Here is a 6,764-nt window from a genome sequence, read left to right on the forward strand (position 1 = left end):
AAATCTAATCACAAATACCATCGGCTCATGGTTAGCCCCAATGGATCCGTGCTGCAGTGTCCCCTAGTCCACATAGATTATGGGCCGGATCCGCTCTGATACCATTTGTAACAACACAGGACCTCACCCAAAATGGCTAGCCGGAAGGTACTATTTGGGTTCCTTGATCCTGTATAAATACCCAAGATCTACCCAGCGAATAACCGATGTGGGACTAAACACACGCCCGCACGGATCCTCACAGTTTGTGGCAAGTGCTTTATGAGTATGTAGTGGTTGCTATATCCTTGCCTCGCAATTTTGGGTTGAAAGAGTAACAGATAAATCAATGACTAGATTTCAAATATTTGAACTTAGATTTCAAATATTTAAATTTACATAAGAGATGAGATTATGTCAAGTGGCATCCTATGATGGGTCCCTAGAGAGCAAAGGCAATGCAAATTTTGGCTAATCACAATTATAGATTATTGAGTGATGTTGGACCAATACCTTCCCTCATCAGTTGTAAGATCTTGCTTGCATGGTTCTCATTATGATTTTTATACACAGGTCAGTGGTAATTAGTCTTGTACATCTGTCAATAGTAATGAGATGATCATTCTGGACTACCAAAATTTAATATCAATTTTGAGAGTATTCTTAAACAGCTGAACTTTCGTTCACAGAAGCAAAGTCATTATTATGTAGAAAATCAAATAATCTCATTCGTATTATGACTTGAGCCAAAATATTTGTAATTACATGGGCACATAATCTTCTATGGCGAGACAAAATCTCTTGCTGTGAGTTATACCTCTCAGCAGTAGCCGTAGCCAACTAACAGTCTGCTGATGTCCCATCTATTCTACAGAAAAAAAAACATCTGCCATCTCAAGTTTGCTATATCTTTGAGCTGTTGTAGCTCCCTCATCTGGAGATCAAAACACATTAAAAGTTTTATACACAAAATGCATAAACTTTATATACAACACATGAAGTTTATAATGACAGCCAATTTTAAGGCCTGCTATCATGAGATATACATATATATATAAAGGCTTAAAGCCGTAACTACTGTTTAGAGTATGTTTGGATGATTGGGCTAAAAATCTTATTGGATTCGTGGATTGAGCCAGTACAACCAGCAAAATCATATGATTACAGGCTGGATTAGGCCTATATTCCAAGAATAGCTTCGGAGTGGACTGACCCGAATCCTATAGGAAGAAAAAAGATCTGCTACAATTTTTGCTGGGTACTTGTGAATAGAGGCCTACCCCAGTCTGCAATTCTATGATTTTGTTGCTTGTACTAGCTCAATCTATGAATCCAATAGAATTTTCAGCTTAATCATCCAAACAGGTTCTAAGTCACTTTAATGTAATAAAAGTGTTAAATAATATAAATTGCAGCTGCAATTTTTCATTTCACTATACCCTTTCGATACTTCTCAACAATCTAGACAAGGTTGGTGGTATTGTCCCAAACTACCCAATTCAGGACATACCGAGTCGCATTGGAGGTCCACCAAAATGTTTCTGACCTTTAGATCGGGAAACCAACAAGAGAGCGGGAGAAGGAGAAGGAAAGAGAGAAAAGAGAAGGGGGGAGGGAGGGAGAGAGGGAGGGCGGCAGAGAGCAAAAGAGACGGAGGGAGTGGGGAAGCCCTCTCTCCTTCAGAGTGTAGGATAGGGGCGGAGCCCCTGTTTTGAAATGAATAATGGCTTTAACCCCTTTATATATATTTTTTAAACTAACATCAGTTTTCTATTCAACTAAAATTTCCAGGAATTTTGCGAAAATGTACGACAAAGAGACCAAGAAGATGAATAAAATCAAATATCCTAAACTATTGTCCAGACAAGAAGTAAATCAATGTAGCCAACAAGTGTTAGTTTAGCTGTTTGGCAACTCTCTTCACCTGGAAAAGGTTGAGGGAACCAACCTTAGTCGTGGAATCATGACCATATATCTCAAAAAACAAAAAAGAAAAAGAATAAAAGGAGCAAACTTATAACTGCAACTAGACAATAGGTGGGCATTATCTATAAGAAAAAAGGAGTGAACCCATAGCTGCAACTAGATAATAGGAAGGTGTTATATATAAGCATCAATATTTTGGATGACAAAATGTAAGGATTCTAACATTTATAAAGTGCACAAACTGATACAACTAACTCACAATACCACTATCGGGTTACCCCTGCACGCGTTGCGACGATCGCAGCGGAAAGACATGCACGGGGTCGTTCATCTCATGAACGTCCTAAGAAACATAGATTTCAAAAAAAAAATTTGAGTTCTCTAACCCAGATTTATGAAATCTAAAGGGAAGATTAAAATTAAAGACTAGATTAATTTTCAGATCTACTACAATTCTTAATTGTAAAGGATTTATAAAGATCTAATCTTTACCTTTGAGCGGGTAGAACTTCACCGCTATCTGATTATCGTTGGATTTGGTTCGCTTGAAGCCGCACAAGTGTCCGACCTCTACAAGTATCCATACGAGGTACAGATCGCTCCAAGATCTCACTGGGGTAATAGCTCTAATGCAGAGATCACCTTTGATGGCTGATTTTCTCTCTCTTTAATCAACCCTTTGACTGCTTTGAGAGGAAGAAGGAGGAAGAAGAAGAAGAGGGCACAGCTCTCTTTCCTGCTCATGCCAGGAAGAAGGAGGAGGAAGGGGGTGGGCGGCTGATTCTAGGGACTCTAATACTCTTCTATACCTCACGTCTGGTCTCCTTTTATAGGTATCTCATGCCCCATACAAATCAGGAATAATTTTAATGAAAAATCACTCCTTGATTCATCCCTCCAAATTCTACCATACTCCTTACTTAATTCTATCACACTCCTTACTTAAAAGAGATTGGAGAGAATCTAAGGGATGTGCTTCCACCATGTGGCAATCCGTGTGAATAAGGAGGAGGAGGGGCATCTGCCCCTCCTCTTGCCGTGTGGACCAGAAAGGAAAGGAGGGGTGGACGCCCCTCCTTCCTTTGGGTGTGGGAGAAGGAGGAGGGGCGGACGCCCCTTCCTTTTTCCTTCTTTGCCTCACACGCATGGAGGAAGGGATCTTTCCCTGCCTTCCATGCATGGGTCTCCTAATCCAATTAGGAATTACATGGTCCCATTTGATCAATTGAATCCTGTTGCCCAGAGATGGTCACCCAAGAGGGGGGTGAATTGGGTGTTTTTAAACTTTTTGTCTAATTAAAACAAAACACACAAGTGTATATGCTAAAGTAAAGGTAGAGTTATAAGAACAGTCAATCGCAAACACAAAGATTTATAGTGGTTCGGAGCTTCCACTGCTCCTACATCCACTCCCCAAACACCTTTGGGAATTTTCACTATAATCAGCGATTACAGTCCGGTAGTTTTGCGAGTGCACTACCCAACTCGTTGTTTTACCCCGGGCTAACAACGAACCCTACAATCCCCCAATTTAACCTAGGCTTGGGACGCCTATCTCTTGTTCCAAGTCCCTTGACTGGAACAAGCACAATAATCAAATGTTTTACAAAGATTTGAAAGCTCTTAAGAAAGCAAATATATCAATGAAAAACAATGAAACCCGGAAGAACCCTTTTTGCCGTTGGAAGCGCGGGTAATGGTGGTTCTTCCGATGTGGATCGCGTTGGCTTGAATGTGAGCTTTGAATGCCGAGTAGGAGTGAGTAGTTGAGCACGAAATCAGATGGGAAAGCTTGAATGCACTTGATTTCTCCTCTTGAATGCACTAACTCCCTTGAACCTCTTTCTCTTTCTTCTCTCTTGAATGATCTTGTGTTTTGGTTAGTGAGAAGTTGTTTGAAGGCACTTAAAAGCTCCCTTTTGTTATAGCCCAAAAAGCAATAGATCCATTAGACACAAAAATATGACCGTTTGAAATTCAAACAAACCTGCAAAAGTGTGTCAGTCGCGTCCCAGGCGCTCCGGAGACGTCTCCGCTTCAACGCGAGACGTCTCGGCTGTATAAAATTTCTTTTGACGTTGTTTGGAGTCGACTCGGTGCTTTACGGGGACGTCTCTGAAGAAGAACAGCTTGAATGCTTATTTTTTTGTTTTTTTGAGAGAGTCGACTCGGCACTTTACGGGGACGTCTCGGGATGTTTGCGCTTTATGCATGGGGACGACTCCGCGACGTCGGGGACGACTCCGCAGTTTTATCACCGAAAAACAGGTCCTCTGGAATCCCCTGAGAGAGTCGACTCCGCGCTTTCTAGGGACGTCTCGGGAAGTTTACTTTTTATGCGTGGGGACGACTCCGCGTCCTTCGGAGACGACTCGCGCGCATCCCTTGAAATCGGCCTTTCTGCCGTCTCTGAGAGAGTCGACTCCGACCCTGCGAGACGCCTCGCCAGGTGCCGGGGACGCCTCGCCAGGTGCCGGGGACGTCTCCAGACGTGCCAATTCATCCTCTTCGTGCCAGAGACGTCTCTGGGACAAACCGGAGATGTCTCGGCTGTCCCTGATCTGTTTTCTTCATCTCAAAAAATCTTCAAAAAATCCTTGAAAAATATGGAAACATGCCTTGATAATTCTTAACAATATTCTTAGTTAAACACCTGAAATCCTCAAATAAATTGTTAATATAAAGGGAATTATACTCTAGTGTTTTGTATTCATCAAAATCCATTAGGGGGTCAACAATCTCCCCCTTTTTGATGATAACAAAACACTGAGTATATGCAAAATTTAAAATTTAAACATATACACAGTATTTGTTCAGATGTACAAGTATTATGTTTTGGTTAGAGCTAGATACAGTGTGCATAATTCAATATAGTCAACTTTCAGTTCTATCCTTATGCATAAGTATTGATCTTAGTAGCTCTTGAGCAATTTTGGCATATCAACTGAATTTGAATCAAGTTAAAATGTAAATTAATGAAATATTGATGCTAAAGACAATTGAAAGCTAAATACTTTTTGACTCCCCCTTTCTTTTCCAGAAGGGCAATTGTCTTAAAGCCAATATTCTTCAATTTTATCTTTTCTAATTCAACTTTTAAGTATGAGTGCAAATTTTGTATTTTGCATTCCATATATTGGTTCTATTCCATATATTGGTTCTATTCCATATATTGGTTCTACTCCCCCTTTTTGTCATCAACAATGAAGGGGACAAATTTTCCTTAGGTACCTAAAACGCAATTCCTATTAGAATTCAGCATATTACCATGAATCACTCAAGTATATTCAAGTTATGCTCCCTCTTTCCAAGTTATTTCTATTAATGAATTCAGCATTCATTTCACTCCCCCTTTGTTTTGGAGTTCATTTCAGACCTTTCAAATGCAGTTATTACAGGTTGTGCTCCCCTTTTTCATATGCATTGTCAAGTTGGGAAAGGAGTAATATTATTGCACATTGTTAAGTTTGATCATTCAAAGCATCAGAATTAGAAACATACACAGAGTTTGATACCCCGGAATTAGAAATATACACAAAGTTTCAAAAAGAAAGGTATGGCCTTCATATTGTATTACAATCATTTGAAGTCATTACAAGTATTGATGGCTAATACAAAAGAAGTTTCAAATAAGCCTAGGGTTTTACAAAAAGATGAACCCTAGATGTCTACAAAATGTCCCTCACCGGCGACCACGCTCAATAGCCCCAGCAGCAGCCTCTATAAACCCAGTTATTGCATCCATTAGGGTTTTAAATTGATTTCCCTGAGACTGATTGAAGGCTGTCACTAGTGCTTCAAATTCATAAGTTGCCCTTTCAATTCTTCCTCTAAGTTGGGCAGCCACAGTGCCCACATTGCCTCCAGGGCTCGTCAACTCTTGAAGACCATCCGATATGATCTTCAATTCAGCCTGTATCTCAATTGATCTTAAGGTTTGGCTTGTTCCCACATGAACCAATTCTGACGCTGTAGCTTCTATCTGAGCTTTGATTTCCTTTAATTCTTGTAGCAGTGCTTCATGTGAGGTACGGATGGGAGCTAATGTCACGACCCCCGCCCCGTTCCCGGCGGGCCGCCGCGACGGTCCTAGGGTGCGGGTAGGCATAAGGCCACCAGCCACCGCGTAGAACTCTACTACCTATCAATCATCAATAGATCTTAAAAAATTTGGCATGATACATGCACAAAATGATCACTTTTTCTATAGTGACCTGTCAGGATTATCTCAATACATACAACACACTACCTGTCAGAGCAGCAATCACATAATCTGTCACATAATAAACCTGGACAATATATAGCAATACATTATCACAGGCACATAACTGATCTGCACACATATATATATACCTGCTTCCCAATCCATCCATGGTCAAACCCATATCCACAACAGGATCTATGACTGTAACTATGCACTATATACAATAGAAGGTTTATAATACACCAAAAGGTATAAACCTCTATCTACATTATACTATACTATACTATGGAGCGGCACAGCTAACAGGCAATCTCTAATCCTGCTCTTCTCTATACAATACCTGCCCTGCAATCAAAAACACCAAACTGGGGAGTGAGTATATAAATACTCAGTGAGTGGAGTAGAGAGTACTATGCACATGAGACAAGATATAATCATGGCTCGAGGTGAAATCTCCAGATCAATAACAAGATGAACATGAACTCAACATAAAGAATATGGAGTAAATCATCAATATCACCACAATCACAATCAACTCATCCGAAGCATATATGGAATAATCGAGTAAACATATATACTACTCATGAATATGCTCAACAGATCATAATGCTGGAACATACAAATCAGGTGTCAATATGCTGAATCATCAACAAGA

This window comes from Phoenix dactylifera, chromosome 14, assembly GCF_051530095.1.
Source record: "Phoenix dactylifera cultivar Ajwa chromosome 14, Ajwa_hap1_PhDact_Kaust_v1.1, whole genome shotgun sequence".
NCBI lineage: Eukaryota > Viridiplantae > Streptophyta > Magnoliopsida > Arecales > Arecaceae > Phoenix > Phoenix dactylifera.